General features: G+C 40.8%; 1 protein-coding gene across 1 annotated transcript in view; it reads left to right on the top strand.

Moving 5' to 3' along the window:
- The first annotated feature begins 6,594 nt into the window (after positions 1–6,594).
- OSBPL7 (oxysterol binding protein like 7) overlaps positions 6,595–20,007 on the top strand; it is a 63,876-nt gene continuing 50,463 nt past the window's right edge. Inside the window, exon 1 of the mRNA XM_070729283.1 lies at positions 6,595–6,733. The gene's annotated coding sequence lies outside the window, so the exon portion shown is untranslated. The remainder of the gene's footprint in view (positions 6,734–20,007) is intronic.

Below are 20,007 nucleotides of genomic sequence, written 5' to 3'. Positions count from 1 at the left end.
CCTCCCAGTGCGAACCAACCCATTACAGCAGGGGTCAGTATGCCACCCAGACCCCAAGTGGATGAAACTGACTGCCTGGCACTTGAGCGGCTCACGTTAGTCAATCGCCAAGTGCCTTCTGGAGCAATGGATTTGATCATCAATAGCAGACGGTCCTCTACACAATGAATTTATGCCTCCACCTGGCGCATCGTCTGCAAGTGGTGCAAGGAAGCACAATGCTCACCAACTGACCTAACGGTAGGTAAGATGCTGGGATTCCTGAGTGACGGTTTTGCCAAAGGATTGGCCCCCAACACCTTAAAACGCCAGGTTTCGGCCTTGTCCTCAGTATTGGCCTGTGCGGATTTTTCTCCTTTATCCCAACACCCACTGATTAAAAGCCTTCTGAGGGGTGCCTCTTTACGTAGTCCTCCGGTCACTCATCGCTTCCCAGCCTGGAACCTGACCAAGGTGCTGGACTCTCTGACGAAATTCCCATATGAGCCACTCCGGGACGCTTCCACTCGCCATCTTACTCAAAAAGTGGCTTTTATTGTCGCTATCACCTCAGCCAGGAGTATCTCTGAATTAGCAGCCTTATCTATGCATAAAGACCTCTGCCTCTTTCTGCCCAACAAGGTAGTCCTATGCCTTGACCCGTCCTTTCTCCCTAAAGTAAATTCTTCTTTCCACAGATCTCAGGAACTCTCCCTGCCCTCCTTTTATTCCAAACCAGTACATCCACTGGAATGAAAGTGGCACACCTTGGATGTCAGGCGGGCTCTATGCATTTATTTAAAACGCATGGCAGCATGGAGGAAATCCAAGGCCCTTTTCATTTCATACCTACCAGCCTCTGGGGAGAAAGGTCAATTCCAACACCATAGGTAGATGGATAAGGGCGGTCATAGCTAAGGCCTATGATATATCTGCAATTTCTCGCCCCAGGGGCATTACTGCCCACTCTACCAGGAGTGCAGCCGTCTCGGCTGCCTGGTCCAAGCAGGCTTCCCTAAAGGAGATTTGTAGAGCAGCCACCTGGTCTGCTCCTACTACCTTCATAAAACACTAGGATAGACACCTTTGCCTCTTCTGATGCAGCCTTTGGTAGGGTTCTCCAGCAGGTTATACCGGCTTCAACACTGGATACCTAGATTTTCCCTCCTGAGGGACTCAGGCTTTGGCAGGTCCCACCGACTGTGGACTCTCCTATAGGCTGGAGAATCAACCGTTGAACTTACTTTTATCTGAACGGTGATTCTCTCATATAGGAGAGTCCACAGTCGGGCCCTCCCTTCTCTTTTTCTTGAGAGTCTAGTGATCTATTTCTTTCTGATTTCTCCTCTTACCTAGGAGAGTTTACAATTTCTATGCTTGTACTATTTACTATTGTTTAATTGTCTGTCTGTCAATCGTTATGCACGTTGACCACACTGAGCCCAAGCTTTGAACTTCGAAAAAAAGCGGATTGATTGACAGAACTTAGCTTCTATAGTATGGGCTCAGTCATGATTGGTTGACAGACGGAGGTCAACCCACCGACTGTGGACTCTCCTATATGAGAGAATCACCGTTCAGATAAAGGTAAGTTCAACGGTTGATTCAGTCTTCTCCCTCCATTTTTCCTCTTTTTTCAGTAAAAATGAATTTATTTTATTTATAAGTAATTACTTAATTATATAAAATAATGACATTAAAACCCATTCTTTTATCTCAGCTGCGAAAACTGGCTTAATTTGTATATATTGTTAAATTTATTTGCTGCCTATCTTGCCAAGGAGCTAATCTGTATTACTTTCAAAAATAAAAAGGAAGAAATGAAAAGAGTGTAAAGAAAACAGAAGTAAATTAACAGAACAATAAAATAAACAATGAAAAAGAATAATGGAAATACATCAATTTTTCTTTTTATGACTCTTTATTCCTTGTTTCGGGGTGAGGTTGGCGACTGAGCATTTGCTGGCCAGATGCCTTTCCTGAACCTAGCCAGAGTTTTCAGCAGATACTTTCACTTTGCTCCCTGATAAAGAAACAATAACAAAAAGATGGATGGATGGAGAACAGAGGGCATGTGGGGAGGTGTAGTGTGCCCTACATCCAGCAGCCACTTCCAAGATGGAACTCCTTCATTTGGTCCCATGGCCAACTGGCAGAGCCAAGTCTTCAGGTTCTTGCAGAAGGGTAGAAAGGTGGGAACAGAACTTGCCTTAGTGGGTAGGATATTCCAAAGGGCAGGCATAGCCAAAAAGAAGGCTCTTCTGGATCCCAGTAGTTGGAGTTTTTTTTATCAACAGGGTCTGTAATAGGACTTCTCTGTCAGCACAAACAGGATGGGCTTGTCCAAGCAGGGATGATACACTTCAGGTAGCTTGGATTTAGGCCATTAAGGGTTTTAAAGGTTATAACCAACACCTTGAACTGTACTTGGAAGCAGACTGGTAGCCACAGAAGTTCACGAAGCAGAGATGTAATATGTATTTTGTTCCCCTACCTTCTGTTCTCTACCTACCCATCTTAGAGCCCCCAAAAGACTACTCTCACTGCCACACTTTGTATCAGCTAAAACTTCCAAATAGATTTCAAGGACAGTCCCATATAGGGCTGTTGCATTAATCCACATGGGAGATGACTAAGGCTTGAGAAATGAACACAGGAAAGTTCACAGCTGGAACACAAACAAGAGTTATGCAAAACACTCCTTGTCACACCTACCACCTGCTCATCAAACTGGAGACATGAGTCGAGGAAAACTTCTAAGTTGCAAATTGGATCTGAATGAGGTAATGTAACCATGTCCATAACTAAGGATGACAAAAACTTGAATCATGAAACTAGGCAGCCAAAGCCACCCAGTCTTTCCAGAGTTTGGTCAGTCTATTCTTCTCTATCCAGCTCTTTACAGCCTCCACGCATCATGATAGGGCAGAGACATCATCACTTGGCTCTCTATGTCAGTGTTTCCCAACCTTGGCAGCTTGAAGATATCTGGACTTCAACTCCCAGAATTCGGGAATTCTTGAAGTCCAGATATCTTCAAGTTGCCAAGGTTGGGAAACACTGCTGTATGTGTAGAGATGTAGAACTGAGTACAATCAACAAATTGATAATATCTCAACCAATGGTGACTGATGATCTCATCTAATAGCTTCACATAGGTAATAAAAAAGGACAGAGTGGAGTGTCCTGTGGGAGCAGCCAGGTGCTGCATCCTATTAACACTTACTGAGCTTGACCTTTGAAGAAATAACTGAACTGGCACAAAACAGTTCACCAGCCTCAGCTTGTGTAGCTGACCTAAAAGGATACTAGAATTGATAGTATCAAAGACCGCTAAGAGGTGAAGGAAAGCAGGAATCGGGTGGGCTACTGCACGGACAGGGGGGGGGACACACAGTGGGGTAGCAAAAATGGAGCTCCACCCCAGAGCACCCAGTTTGAACTGAAAGATGTTGAAAGACAATGCAGGGCCTCCTGCATAAGCCACGCCCACAGTGTGGTGATAAAAATGTTGGTAGCCCTTCACTGGTAGCAATGCTTGCACTATCAACATTCCACTCCCACTAGAGATTACTGTTTAGTGCAGGGGTCCCCAACCGCTGGTCCGTGGACCAGTACCAGGCCGCAAGGCATGTTGCACCGGTCCGCGGAGTCAGCAGCTGCTGTGGAGCCGGCGAGTGCCAAGCTGTTTCCTGTCTCTTTTCCCTCACGTTCACTTGGGACCGCCATTTGCCGCGGGCTGAGAAAACCTTTGCTTGCTTGCTTTCTTCCTGTCTTTCTTCTCTCGTCGAAAGTGGTCTATTTCCTCCTTGCGAAGCCTTTGCAAAGCCCTCGCTCTGCCTGCAGCTCAAACGAAAAGGCTTTGGCATTGTGCAGCTCTTTTTTTGCTAGGCTCCCCCACCCTATTCCCGGGGTCCTGGGTGGGAGCGAAGCCAGGGGTGTGTGTGTGACCATGAAACCCCCACCACCAGCTCCGGTAATTTTCTTTTGGAAGGATTCCTTGCTGCAAGAAAATTACCAGACCTGGCAGTGGTGGGCGCTCCAAGCAGGCAGCGATCACAAAGGAAGGTGACTGTGTCCGTGGAGGCACCTCCCCCTGCTCTGGGATTCCTTGCTGCAATCCCAGCCGGAACGGGGGGGGGGGGATGTCCTCTGGAACTGCTGGAAGGCAAACGGCGGTCCCGAGTGAACAGGAGGGGAAAGAGACAGGAAACCGCCCCCTCCTACCCTTTTCCCTCTGTCACCTCAACTCCCCCGCAAAATTAAAAAGGGGGGGGGAGAGAGACAATGGAACGATAAGCTAAACCCCCTTTCCGCCCCCACCGGGCCATAGAAAAATTGTCTTGCTGAAACTGGTCCCTGGTGGAAAAAAGGTTGGGGACCACTGGTTTAGTGCATCCAGAGCTGTTCTAGAGCCAGGTTTGAATTCCGACTGAAAAGGATCCATGAAATCTGTTTCATCCAGGACTCTGTGAAGCTGATCAGCAGCCATAAAAAGAGAAGATGGGAGATTGCATGAAACTTGTCCAGACTGGAGGTATTGAGTGACTTTTTAAAAGAGAGGACAAACCAGGGCCTTTTAAAAGGTCCCATGAATGTACCTATCTATCTAATTGATTGATTGATTTTGCCCAATACACAATGAGGGTTTTAGTGGGTATACACAGTTAAATACATAATGAAGGTTATAGAGGATATACTCATAGTAAAATATATCTAAGAAAGAATAGAAGATATAGGAATAGAAGAAAGGTATAGGAGATATAGGAGAGCAATAGGATGGGATGGAAGGCACTCTAGTGCACTTATGCATGCCCCTTACTGACCTCTTAGGAATCTGGATAGGTGAACCGTGGATAATCTAAGGGTAAAGTGTTGGAGGCTTGGGGATGACACTATGGAGTCCGGTAATGAGTTCCACGCTTCGACAACTCAGTTACTGAAGTTGAATTTTTTACAGTCAAGTTTGGAGCGGTTAATATTAAGTTAAATCTGTTGTGTACTCTTGTGTTGTTGTGGTTGAAGCTGAAGTAGTCGCTGACAGGCAGGACATTGCAGCATATGATCTTGTGGGCAATACTTAGATCATGTTTAAGGCCTCTTAGGTCTAAGCTTTCTAATCCCAGGATTGAAAGTCTAGTCTCGTAGGGTATTCTGTTTCTAGTGAAGAATGCATAAACCCACTTGGTAGTCACTCTCCTGGAGGCTTTCACCAGCTACGAGGATCAAAGATCTAATTGACTAGTAGTTACATTGAGAGAATATAGGACCCTGTCCACTTCCTTAGGACAAACAGGGACAAGCTGTTCCTAAATTATTGGGCATCTCATAACAAACAGCCAAGGGTTCTAAGCAGGAATTAATCTAATCCGTTTTATCTGATGGCTTCAACAAATTATTCTGCACAGCCCTAGGGATGATAATTTGATTGTTAAATTTATTGAATAAGTTTGGTTTTATTGTACTTTAGAAAATTTAGAAATTTTCTGGTACATATAATAAATGAAAGTACCTGGCGATGAAAGAATGAAAACCTTATGATTGAAAGGATACCAAAATATTGTACAACTTCTAATATCAATATGTCACTGTCACTAAACTGCTTGCAAACTTTCCAGCACCACTTCGCTTGATGAAGAAGTCTGGGCTCCTGTACTTGAATTACAAAATTCTGACTGATCATAGAATTCTTTATTGGCCAAATGTGATTGGACACAAAGAATCTGTCATAGGTGCATATGTTCTCAGTTTTCCTAAAATAAAAGCTATTGGACCATATATATTTTGGACCATATATATTTCCATGGATCATATATATTTTGGACTATATATATATACTGCTCCAAAAAAAAAAAGGGGGAACGCTTAAACAACACAATATAACTCCAAGTAAATCAAAATTCTTTGAAATCAAACTGTCCACTTAGGAAGCAACACTGTTGGACAATCAATGTCATTTTGTTGTCAGCGCATTCAACTTTGTATAGAAGAAAGTATTTATTTTGTCCAATACACAATGAGAGTTTTAATGGGTATACATACATACATACATACATACATACATACATACATACATACATACATACATACATATATACACATAGTAAAATATATGATGAAGGTTATAGAGGAGATACTCATAGTAAAATATATCTATGAAAGAATAGAAAAGAAGATATAGTAATAGAACATATCAATGAAAGAATAGAAGAAGAGATATAGGAATAGAAGAAAGGTATAGGAGATATAGGAGAGCAATAGGACAGGGGACGGAAGGCACTCTAGTGCACTTGTACTCGCCCCTTACTGACCTCTTAGGAATCTGGATAGGTCAACCGTAGATAATCTAAGGGTAAAGTGTTGGGGGTTTGGGGATGACACTTACAATGAGAATATTCAATGAGAATATTTCATTCATTCAGATCTAGGACGTGTTCCCTTTATTTTTTTGAGCAGTGTATATTTCCATGGAACCACAAGGCTGTCTTGCAGTTTTTCTCTCTCCAAGCAAGAATTTTGCCCAGGGTTTTAAAATGAGCCAGTCCTCCAAGAGGCAGGGTGGCAGAGGAGAGCGAAGAGCAGAAAAGATAAATTAACAAGAGTTAGCCAGCGGGAGGAACCGGCAGAAGTGGATTTCTTTCGGCTTTTCTCGGCAGCTGCTTCCTGGTTCCGGTTTGCGGCGGCAATAACTGGCCGTTGCTGTAAGAAGCTCAAACGGAAGAGCGTATGAAGCAAGCCTCGCAGATGCGTGCAGGTAAAAAAACAACAACCTCTGCCTTTTCCTCATCCTGCTTTCAGTTGGGGTTGGGACGTATTTGTCTGCACCTTGTTTCGGAAAGGGGGAGGAGGGCAAGAAGAGTGACTTTGTGGCGAGCTTGCCCGGTCGCTGGGCTTGCCCCGGTCTGCTTTCTTTTCTTTTTTTTAATGTGGGTGATTGTGTTAACTTGAAGAAACAAACGAATAGGAACATTCGGGTGAGATTGTGGAATTCCAGTCTGCCCTGGAATGGTAGATAAAAGAAAATTTAGAGAATGTTGTCCCCAGGGGCAAAAAGTTGATGGAGGTTCTAAGGAAAACTCGACAATAGTTATAGTAGTTCTTTGATGAATAGATATGAATTTTAAAATCATAGAAGACTGACGGCAGAAAAAGACCTCATGGTCCATTTGTCTGCCTTTATACTATTTCTTGAATTTTATCGGATATATGTTTATCCCAGGCATGTTTAAATTCAGTTACTGCGGATTTACCAACCACGTCTGCTGGAAGTTTGTTCCAAGCAACTATTTTAGAAAATACCGTGTAGATGTGAGGATTGTGTGACATGATATTGTAAGGGGAGCATGACTTTCAGTTACTCAGGTGGTGTATCTTTTCTTGCAAAAAAAAAATCTCCAACAAAAAACTGGTGTTGATATATGTCTATGGAAGGATTTTTCATTTATTAAAAAGGAGACCTGTGGAAGAAAAATTTAATAATGCTTTCCAGGGGGTTAAATGAGATGATCTATCAGAAATGGTGGATTTTGATTCTTAATAGGCAATAAGAAAAGCTGGCTGATAAGAAAGGTTGGCTGATTCTGATGTCTCTGTAAGATAACTGAAATGTTATCGGAAGGATTTTGCTCTGTTAAGAAGATGAGAATGTACTAGACTTCTGAGTCAGAGATAGATGAGTGATGGACTTTCGCCTTTTAAGAATAAAAGAGGATGTGGGTTTAGAGCAGTGGTTCCCAATCTTTTTTTGCCCATGCCCCACCTAAGCATCTATTATTATTATTATTATTATTATTATTATTATTATTATTATTATTATTATTATTTGTAGTAGTAGTAGTTGTAGTAGTTGTAATAGTGGTAGTAATATAAATGAAACACAAGAACAAGGAGGCACAATCTGAGGTTACTTGGAGGAAAGAGCAGAAGCAATGTGAAAAAAATATTATTTTACTGAAAGAGTAGTAAATGCTTGGAACAAATTTCCAGCAGACGTGGTTGGTAAATCCACCGTAACTGAATCTAAACATGCCTGGGATAAACATATATCCATCCTAGGATAAAACACAGGAAATTAGTATAAGGGCAGACTAGATGGGGTCTTTTTCTGCCGTCAATCTTCTATGTTTCTATGCTCCAATTGTCCCTATTAAAAATCAAATCCCCCCCCCCGTGGGGCATGAGCCCTATGTTGGGAGCCAGGAGTTTAGAGTGAGAGATGTTGAAGAAAAAAAAGGAGGGTGGTCATTTGAGTTCTGCTATGTGACATACAATATGTGGAAAGTATATGGCTATGTGACATATAGTGGTTGTATAAAGAAATATTGTAAGACAACTAATTATGCTTTTATGTGAAGTCCCTGATTAAAGTCCCTAGTTTATCTAGAGCTGCCATATCTGGGCTGCAGGAAAAAACAGGATAACCACTAGATGGCAGCAAAGAATTTCTATCTGCAAGTTTGCAGTTTGGGTAGATAGCCCTAATTTTTCTAGGAAGTTAAAGTATAGCAGCTCCCATAACTAGGATAAGAGGAAAATAGGGCTTTTATCTGGACATCTTTCCTTAAAGAAGTGATACTTTGAAATTTACATGCAAGGTATATATTTGGAATTGTTCACCCATATGTTCAAAAATTGCATCCTCAGGAGTGATTTGGGTGCATATATATATAGGCTCCAGTTCCTCAGATAGAATTTCCATGGTAGTCAAAAGTAAAAAGTTTGAGTTTTTTTCTGTGTGGAATCCATTCACACCCATAAAAACTTAATACTTATTTAAAGTATTTGTCAGTTAGTTGTCTATTTCCAAGCTTTGAGGAGATCATATGTAAATGTTGCCCCTGAATTTTAGTTTTTAATATGATAAAAGCCTTAAGCACACTCATATTTAAATAATTTAATTTAAATTTAATTAAAATTGACAATATAATCAGCCTGGTTTTTGGTGATTTCACCTACTTTTTCTTTTGGTCCAACTCTTTTTGGAAGGCAGAACATGACTTTAAAGTTTATTGTTGCATTGAACTGAATGTTTTATACCTGTGTAACTAATTAAGTAGATAGAAAGAAAGAACTGGTACATTATCACAGATTTATTCACTTAAAAGGGCAAATTACATTTAATACTGAATTTTGCATAATTTAATTAGGCCTAGTTCATGCTTTAGTTTTTCATATACCATTTGCTATTTCAATCCCTTTTATTGCTTGTACCTTCTTTCTGAAGTCTGTCCAATATTTTCTCGTCTTTCCAGAACAGTGACACTTAGAACGGACTGTGCTATTATTCTCAGTGGAAAGTTGCCAGTTACTAAGTACAGTAATTGTATTTCAGTCCTAGAGTCTGGATGTTATACTTTAGGTTAGTAGGACCTAAAAGAAGCTCCAATTTTAGCACAGAACCAGAATCTAGAACTGAAACTTTGCTTGACTTTCATAGGATATTGTGTCTCTCCATGTTAGTCATTTAAAGAAATAAAAATATTTTTTATATTTACAGGTTATCAAAAGTATATCAGATTCTATTGATTGATTTATCTATTGATTGTTATGATCACTGTCACTGTTTTATTTTGGAAATTGATAAATATGGTGTTTGTTTATAATTCCATTAAAATGAATGTTGGAAATAAATTATCTACAGTATAGGGGCCTGGGAACTCTTGTCTATCAGTAGGATAACTCTTTGTAAATGGAATGGAATGGAATCAAGTCAGATTTGATGTGCTTGGAACAGTTGGTAAAATATTAAATTTGAAAATGAGGTGGATCAGAAATGGGGATGTGGAGACAAAACCCAAAATATATTCTTATGGGAGAGATAATTGGATAGCATATTGGAATGTTGATAACTACTGCTTCTCAAATTAGAAACATAGAAACATAAAAGATTGACGGCAGAAAAAGACCTCATGGTCCATCTAGTACAGTGATGGGCAACCTTTTGAGCTTGGTGTGTCAAAATTCGCCAAAAAACTGAGCATAACTCAGGTGGTGTGTCACCTTGAGAAAAAAACATAATTTTGTGATATTTATAGTTTAAATAACAAATATGCATAATTATCTTTCTCTCTCTTTCCTGTCATTCTCTGCCTCAATCATTTTCTCATTTCTCTTTTTTTCCTCCCCTTTATTCTATCATTTCTCTCCCTCTCTCTTCCTATCTTCTCTCTCACACACTCTCTCTCTCTCCCTTCCTTTCTTTCCTTCTCCCTTCCTTCCACTTTTTTCTCTTTCTCTCTCTCTTTTCCTTCCTTCCCCTCTTCCCCTCCCTCTCTTTCTCCCTCTCTCCCTTTATATTTATCTCTTCCTTCCTTCCTCTCTTCCTCCCTTTCTCTCTCCCTCTCGTTCACTTTTCTCTCTTCCTCCCTTTCTCTCTCCCTCTCGTTCACTTTTCTCTCTTTGGCGAACCCCCAAACTGTTCAGATTCAAGAAAAAGCTTATCAAGGGGGGTGGGGGGTTGTAAAAATCTAGTTATGAGCCACCAAAGGAGGAAGCAAATGGTGTGACGTCCACGCAGGTTTTTTTTTTTCAGACTCTCTTTTTTGCGAGCCCGGCATGATTTTTTTTGTTACAAATTAATAACCCGGAAAGGGTTTACCTTAGCACCGTCTCCTGTAACACCGTTCTGGTAGGCGAGCAGGGAGCAGAGGGGCGAGGGCAGTGTTCCCTATAATTTTTTTTCGGGGTGGGCGGAAAAGTACAGTGTCCGAGCGGCAGTCCCTTTGGGACTGGGGGGCATATAAGTATGTATGTATGTATGTATGTATGTATGTATGTATGTATGTATGTATAAATAAATAAATAAATAAAGTAAGTGTGGGCGTGCGCTATCACACATGAGTGAGTTCTTGCATCCATAATTCTATCCTTTCTATGTCTCCCTCCCTCTTTCCTTTCTATCTCTCCCTCCCTCTTTCCTTTCTATCTTTCTCTCCCCCTGCCTTTCTCCAAGCCCTTCCTTTTCCCTCTCTCTATCCTACTTCCCCCTCTCCCTCCTGTCTATCTCATCCTCCTTCTTCCCTTTCCCCCATTCTCTCCCTCTTCCTTTCTATCTTTCTCTCCCTCTTTCCTTTCTATCTTTCTGTCCCTGCCTTTCTCCCTCTTTCCCTTCATCTCTCCCTCTCTCTTTATCTCAATTCCCTCTTTCTCCCTGGGCTGCTGTGCCTGCCCTGCAGCCCTACCACGGACGGACTGCCTTAGCATCGCCCCCCCCCCCACACGCTGCAGCTGCCGGACCATCAGCGGCACCCCCCCCACATGCTGCGTTTCTCCCTCTTTTCCTTCATTTCTCCACGCACACGCTGGCAGCACACGCGTACACACCCCACACACTCTGCGTTTCTCCCTCTTTCCCTTCATCTCTCCACGCACACGCTGCAGCTCCCGGACCATCAGCGGCACACACACGCGCGCACACACACCCCACACGCTGCATTTCTCCCTGCCTTTCTCACTCTTTTCCTCTTTCTTTCTTGCTCTCTCTCACTCTCTCTTCCTTCCTATATTCTCTCTCTCTCTCTCTCCCTTCCTTTCTTTCCTTCTCTCTTCCTTCCACTTTTTTCTCTTTTCCTTCCTTCCCCTATTTCCCTCCCTCTCCCTCTTTATATTTATCTCTTCCTCCCTTTCTCTCTCCCTCTCATTCACTTTTCTCTCCCTTCCTTCCCTCCCTCCTTCTGTCCTCTCCTCTTTCCCTCCCTCTCTTTCCCTTCTTTCTCTCCACATCTCCGGCGTGCAGCTGGCTTTGCTGACCGGCACAAGTCTCAAGCCAGCTGCCCCGGAAAGCCAGGAAGGTCCTCCTGCCCCCCCCCCCCCACCGAAAAAACCCCGGAGGTCTGCCGCCACCAGCCTGAGCCTCCCGTTGCTCCACTCGGCTTCACTGTGGACCTCCGTTGTGTTTTTGGGGGGAGGGAGCGGCGGGAAAGCCCTGTGCCGGCCAGGAAAGCTGGCTTTCCGAGAAAGCAGCGTGCTTTTCAAATGCACTGCTTTCTTACAACTCTTTCCTGGGCAGGGGGGAGGGAGGAGGCCTGAAATAGGCCTGCAACCCCTCCCCTCGCTCCCAGCGGTCCCTGCGAGCCAACCACCATTCGTGGTGGGCTCCGACGCTTGGCGCCACGCCAATCAGCTGGGAGGCGGCGCCCCGCCCCCCCAGCTGAAACTGATGTTGGGCCGGGGCGATTCTTCCCCGGCCGGACAGGCATGCTTGTGCTGCCAAAGGCAGCGTGTGGGCCAGTGTGTGGGCAAGCCTGCGCTCTGCGCAGGCGCACCCAGCTGGGAGGCAATTGCACTCCCTAAAGCTCCGTTTCTCCGGCGGCCGCGTGTCACCAAAAATGGCTACGCGTGTCAGTGCTGACACGCGTGTCATAGGTTCGCCATCACTGATCTAGTATTTTATCTTAGGATGGATATTCCTATTCTTTTATCCTTCCAGCCTCTCTACCAAGAACAAAGCACATGTTTGGATAAATATACTGTATAATTATTGCTGGCAAGGAGGTTGAAAAGTATTCTAGAAACTATGTTCTGTATATTTTATCTATCTTCACAATTATGGGAATAGTATATATCGATTTCAATTAAATAATCTTATAGAACTGCACCAGAGAAATGCCAACAGCTATTCAGATTTCTAAATAACAACTGTCCTTAATTTAACAGCCAAGGATATTGCTAAAAAAAACAATCACACCAACTAGTTGAAATTTGTGCAGGGATCAGCAGTCTTTTTGGGTTAAAAGCACATAAAAAGTAAAACCTTGAAGTTTGATGTTACTCATTCTACTGCAACAAGGGAGTCAGAAATCAATGCCTTTTCTTTCTTTTTTTCTTCCCTACACTTTTTTGCTTTCCTTTTTCCTCCCCTACCTTTCCTATTGTTTGCTTTTGTATTTTTATATTGTAAACTATTAAAAAGGCACTGATGAAAAAAATATGACATCGTGGAATTTTGAGAACATACATGAGACATACTTTCAATTTGATTATACAGTGTTTCCCCGAAAATAAGATTCTGTCTTGGTTTTTTTTGAACCCTAAATAAGTGCTTGGCCTTATTGCCATACACTTGTAAGCCCATTGGGCTTATTATCAAGGGATCTTATTTTTGGAGAAACAGGGTAGATAGTCCTCAATTTATAACCATAAATGGGACCATGATTTCTGTGGATAAGCAAGGCCGATGTTAAGTGAATTGCACCCAGGTTTACAGCCTTTTTCTTTTTGCCACAGTAAAGCAAATTACTGCAGTTGTTAAGTAGACTATATGGTTGTTAAATGAATTCATCTTATTCCCCTTAACTTTGTTTGTCAGAAGCTTGCTGGGAAGGTCACAAATGGTGATCAATGATCCTGGGATTGTGAATACTTGCTAGTTACGAAGTGCCCAACTTTTGATAAATTGACTGTGGGGATGATGTGACAGTCATAAGTATGACAACCATAAGTCACTTTTTCTGTGCCATTGTAACTTCATAGTTGCTAAATGAATAGTTGTGCATTAAGGACTGCCTCTACTTTAATGGAGATAGCAAAACATGAAACTGTCATAAAATTTTATTTTATTTATTTATTTATTAGATTTGTATGCCGCCCCTGTCTGAAGACTCGGAGCGGCAAAGCAAAGTAGTTATTTCTCAAACTTTCAAGGTCTTATGCATGACTGGTAGGAGGGCCCTTATGATATCCTAGAGCATTGCTGGAAATGAATATAATGCCAAAGGGTGGAGCCACTACACCCTGGAAGTCAATTGTATTGGAGGATATTTGATATACTAATTCTTGTAAACAGTGGAATACATCTGTTTATATTAACGGGACTGAATGGCTGGTTCTGTTATTCCATGTTTACAAATATCACCTTTTCCCAATGTGGTGTCTTTCAGATATGTTATGAATATGATATCTGGAATATCCAGCCCAGATAAGCATCCTGAGAATGTATGGTTTTAACTCCTAGGATTCTCTAAGTATCTAGGGTTAGGCTATTGCTGAGAATTTTAAGAAGTAAAGGCAGGGAAGGGCTCAAGTTGGGAAAGAAAGTTAGCAACCAGAAGACAGTTGTATCTCAGGGAGGTAAAGTGCATAATTCAGGTTTGTTAATGTCTTCAACCTGAGAATATAATTAGATAGCTATAATTTGCTTGTTTTATGACACTTGATAGTACTTCACTTATCTGGAATGTACCTGAGCAGTTGCCTTTCCCTTGAACACCTGCCAGCTCCAACAATCTTATCTTTCAGCCATTAACAATGCACATCCTGCACTCACTAGGCAAAGGCCATGGTTGCCGTAAGCAACTTCTGTTTACCTTGTATAGTTAAATCCATAGAAAAATATTCTTAAGCTTCACTAAAGGCAGAACATAGCCAAATAATGCTTGGAGCCACTCTGCCTGAAAAACTGGATAGATGTGCTGCTAGGGATAGGAATGGAGGATGCATTGTATTCAGCAACAGCATGCGTAGCAAAGTTAGCAAGGGATCTGTAAGATTTTTTGTTCTATGCTTCCTAAGCAAACTCTGAGTCTTTTTCTTTATAAATCTTGATTTGTCTGCATATTGGGTTCCAAATCTAATCTATAACTTTTGGGATTTTCTGCCTGTCAGATCTACCATTAAAAAACCCAGTGTTGTGTTTAGAATTTCCAAACTGGTATTGAAAAGATCTAGCATTAATATCCTACTTAGCAACAAATCCAATTGTTTACCTTTTAGTCTAACTTACATTATAAAGTTGTTGTAGGCTAAACTCCAGAGAAGGAAGCCAGGAAGTGACGCTTTGTCCTAAGGCTAAGCCCATTGAAAGAAATATGAAATACATTAAGATAGTAAAGAGAGAGAGAGAGAGAGACTGGTTTGGTGCAACAATTTGTATGCTCTGCTTTGGAGAAATATGTTGTTTTGCTGTATCCAGACACATTTTTGGAACAATACAAGTCTAGTATATGATAATCCCAAACCTATTGTTAATTCCCAAGGCAGGTGACACAGTGCATTTTGAATTAACAGATTGTCAGCAGCTTGGAAGTGTTTAAAGTGTCAGTCTTCTGTATAGGGTTGTTCTTGCACAGATGCTGGGTTCCTTGACATTTATAAATTATAGATAAGCTCCAAATCTGTTTTAGGTAGATATCACATTCAGTGCCTTGCTGTTTAAGTCATCAGAATCATGTGGTACCATACCAAGCCCTTAAAACCTGTATAATGTTTTGGACTTTTGAAGGGTCATTATTTTTTTGGATATTTTTTGTTGGGGGGGGGGGGGGGTTATGCAATTCTTTATAATAATTGGATATTTTTAAAATCATATTCCGAAAGGTGCTCAAAGTCATTGATGTGTCCTTAAATTCATGAACATAGTGAAGCATAAGCAGGCAGTATCAGAAAAATTGGAGAAATTGTGGAGTTAGCAGAAATGCATAGAATAGTAGTTCTCATCTTTAGTGATTTTAAAGTACAGTATATGAACTTCATTTCCCAGAATTCCAAGTCCAGCATGACTAATTGGGGAATTTGGGGAGTTGGTTCACATACCTTAAAGGTTTCCAAGATTGATAAACACTGGCATAAAGTTTTATTAGGGGCAAAAGTCATCAGAAGAAGGAATGGAATCAAATAGAATATTCTGATTTATAGTACTCAGTATATCAGCCATTTGATCCATGGCTCATTAATTATATCTTTACACAGAAGGAACATTATTGTGTAATCTTCATTAAAATTTGAGGCAGTTACACCCAAGTCACTACAGTACAAAAGCTTTGTTCTATTAATTTCAGGGAGAAAAGTGGAAAATATAAAATAACTATTGCCATGTCATCATTATGGCAGATCCTACTGCATGGTTTCATTTGGTACCAAATAATATTACACAGAATTGTAAAAAGAAAGAAAGAAAGAAGCACACTGAAAAATCATAAATAAAATGTTAAGGATGCATGATGTTCTTTTTTCTGATTCAAGTCATGGGTATTTAAATCTTAAAAGAACCCATGCATAAAATAGACAGGCCTTAACACACACAAAAATGGAAGGGCAGATGGTTTTGTCTTCTTAGTAAAATGCCTAGGATTAACTGGTTGAACAAGTTGTATATCAAATCCTTCTAGAAGAAGGTATTATAAAAGTCATTACCATTATCTTTTCAACTTAGGTTTTCTTTCTGAATGCATGGATTATTTTAAAAATTGTCAGTTCACTTCTGATTTCTTTGATTGTTACTCACATTAAAAACCTGCAAATTTTGTGCAAACAAAACTTTTATTTCTTCATGTAAATGTAATTATTCAAATTATTGTAATGTATTTACAAACTAGGTTCATTTACATCAGTTTTTCATGAATTGTTTGTTAAAATTCAGATAATTGCTTGTATCTTAGTATATGTGGGTGTTTATTACTTTGTGGAAATTGAAGACTTGGAAGAAGTATGTTATTCTAACAGGAAGAAAAAGGAAAGCAGAGTAAGTGACAAAAGTGAATAATTTTAGTTAGCTTCATTAGTTAATTAAGGCAGAAAAACACACATTTCCTAATATTCCATCCATCTTAATTTATTCACTTCAGGAAACATAATTTATGTGTCAAAATGGTGATGGGAACCTGCTGTGCAAATAGCAGTATAGTGACTAAGTTCACACACTGAACTTAAACTGTGTTACTTAGCTGTGGTTCACTGAACAAGATAAAGAAAACAACTAAAGTTCAAATGTCACATAAAGCTATAAACCATGGCTTACAACTGACAAAGATTGAAATCCAATGTGCAAAACTTTAGGTTATACCTTTCCACACCCTTGGTTGATCATGCACCAGAACAATCATTAGAAAAGTTAAAATTTTGAGATTGTGCAATGCTGCAGTGGTTGTAAGTGTGAAATGGGAAAATCACTCATAAGTTACTTTTTTAAGTGCCTTTGTAACTTTCAAATGTCACTAGACAAGTAGTTGAAGACCACCTGTAGTTAATCATTAAGAAATGCACATAGCAATTCTTGACCTGTGAATATAATTGAGCCTGGAAATACAGTGTAATTCTGCAGTGACTAGTCATCAGTTAGTCATGCCTTAATGTACCTTTTGGGGTACATTAAAGCAGGTCATCAGTTAGTTATGCCATAATGTACCTTTTGGGGGGGCAGTCATTAAGCAAATGCAGTGGTTGTTAAAAGAACATGTTTTCCCCAATGCCTGTTTTTTTTTTTCTGGGAATAAGAAATAAAACAACAGAAAACCATAAACCGCACAAAAAGCATGTGATCACAAGATAATTTGAACAGCCATAGGTGCAAGCCGGTTACCAAAATGCAGTCACAATGACCTTGGGAAAGGGTGCCGGCACCTGTTCTTCAACATCAAATCTATCAGTAGCATTGGGGAAGTCCATCATAACCTCAAACTGATAGGCTAATAGGTTGATAAGCAAAGACTATTTGTATTTAATGTCATAAATTACTCCTTAGAAATCCACACTAGTCATTGCTAGGCTCCAACTACCGTGTTTCCCCGAAAATAAGACAGCCTCTTATATTAATTTTTGCTCCCAAAGATGTGCTATGTTTTATTTTCATGGGATGTCTTATTTTTTTCCAATGAATTGTATCCTGCATCCTGCTGCAGCAAAAATGCATCCAAACAAGCAGCCACATGTTGGATGCATGTTGGATGTATTTTAAATCTGTTTGATTTAGCGTTTTGGGATACACTTTATGGACAGCAGTGTTAGATACGTTCTGTTCGGGAATGTTGCAAAATGAAACGTCTCCTACGTCTTACTTTCGGGGGATGCTTTATATTAGGCAATTCTACGAAACCTCTCCTATGTCTTACTTTTGGGGGTGACTTATTTTCGGGGAAACAGGGTAGGGATGGACTTCTTTCATGCTTCTTATTCAAAATAATTTGAAGCAAGAGAGTTTTAAAAGCATGAGAGGAATTCATTGATTATTTGCTTCTGATCTTTGAGGTATCTTAGGAACCTTGGATTCTAACTTTCCGATTTGACAGAAAGCAATCTTGTGCCATAAATTTTATTGGACATGACAGAAATGTTATGCATAAATGTTTCAGAGTTATTACACAGTAATTGAAACATGAGTTAATACTTGTGACTTTGTTTATTTTATGAGCAAGGCCTTTGTTCAATTATCAAAAGCATTTATAGGAAGAGGTAATTACACTTGCAGTCTATTCAAACCAGAGAAAAATATTTTTAAAAACCCCACGATTAAACAGAGAAAAAGTGATGGAGAAATCTGGCTGGCCATGAAGAAAAGCAGATTTTTTTTATTTAAAATTAACTCTAAGCTGCCACAATTAAACACACACATACACATACCTTGGCAGCTTACATAGAAAAGGTCTTTGAAGGAATGTACTCAAGCAAACTTTAGGATTCAATATTTTCCATCCTTAGTATCCCCATAGAAAGATTAAAAGTTTTCAGTTTTGTTTGCATTCAAACATGGGGCATCACTATTTCATCTGAGCACGTAGTGGCTCATTAAGGCAAACTAGCTATATAAACCAATGCTGACAATGATTTTACTCAAAATCTGGACGGAATAATTTGTCAGACCTGAGCCAGTTTAGGCATTTAGGAAAGAAAAACCCTTGACTCCATCTGTAGATAAAATGTATGCTCCTACTAAAGCAAGTGGTTACATCATAATATCATCCAGGGACAGGGGTTAGGTATGATCAGTACATTGATGATACCCAGCTGTACATTTCGACCCCATGTCCATTCAACAAAGCAGTGGAAGTGATGTACTGGTGCCTGGAGACTGTTAGGGTCTGGATGAGTGTCAACAGACTCAAACTCAACCATGATAAGATGAAGTGGCTGTGGGTTTTGCCTCCCAAGGACACTTCCATCTGTCCATCCATCACCCTGGGGGGGATTACTGACCCCCTCAGAGAGGGTCCGCAACTTGGGGGTCCTCCTCGATCCACAGCTTACATTAGAGAACCATCTTTCAGCTGTGGCGAGGGGGGCGTTTGCCCAGGTTTGCCTGGTGCACCAGTTGCGGCCCTACCTGGACCGGGAGTCACTGCTCGCAGTCACTCATGCCCTCATCACCTCGAGGTTCGACTATTGTAATGCTCTCTACATGGGGCTACCTTTGAAGAGTGTTCGGAAACTTCAGATCGTGCAGAATGCAGCTGCGAGAGCAATCATGGGCTTCCCTAAGTATGCCCATGTCACACCAACACTCCGCAGTCTGCATTGGTTGCCGATCAGTTTCCGGTCACAATTCAAAGTGTTGGTTATGACCTATAAAGCCCTTCATGGCATCGGACCAGAATATCTCCGGGACTGCCTTCTGCCGCACAAATCCCATCAACTGGTTAGATCCCACAGAGTTGGCCTTCTCTGGGTCCCGACGACAAAACAATGTCGTCTGGTTAAACAGTCTCCTATCTTGTGTCATGCTTCAGGATTTATTTATTTATTTTATTTATTTGTTGGTAGTATAAAAAAACTAACACTGTTTATATACATGATATTGGTACCTAGGACAGGGATGGTAGGCACTCTGGTGCGCTTATGCACGCCCTTTACTGACCTCTTAGGAATTGGGTGAGGTCAACAGTGGATAGTCTAAGGGTAAAGTTTTGGGAGTTTGGTGATGAAACAACAGAGTCTGGTAGTGGGTTCCATGCATTAACAACTCAGTTGCCAAAGTCATATTTTCTACAGTCGAGTTTAGAGCGGCTTACTTTGAGTTTGTATCTGTTATGTGCTTGTGTATTGTTCTGGTTGAAACTGAAGTAGTCATTGACAGGAAGAATGTTGTAGCAGATAATTTTATGGGCTATGCTTAGGTCATGTTTAAGGTGATGAAGCTCCAAGCTTTCTAGGCCTAGGATTTCAAGTCTTGTTGCGTATGGTATTCTATTGCAAGTAGAGGAGTGGAGGATACTTCTCGTAAAGTATTTCTGGAAGCTTTCTAATGTATTTATGTCTGAAATGCAGTGCGGGTTCCAGACAGATGAACTGTATTCAAGGATTGGTCTGGCAAAAGTTTTGTAT

The sequence above is a fragment of the Erythrolamprus reginae genome, chromosome Z, assembly GCF_031021105.1.
Source record: "Erythrolamprus reginae isolate rEryReg1 chromosome Z, rEryReg1.hap1, whole genome shotgun sequence".
Classification (NCBI taxonomy): Eukaryota; Metazoa; Chordata; class Lepidosauria; order Squamata; family Dipsadidae; genus Erythrolamprus; species Erythrolamprus reginae.
The sequence above is the reverse complement of the archived record's forward strand: the minus strand, read 5'-3'. Positions and strand labels throughout refer to the sequence as shown.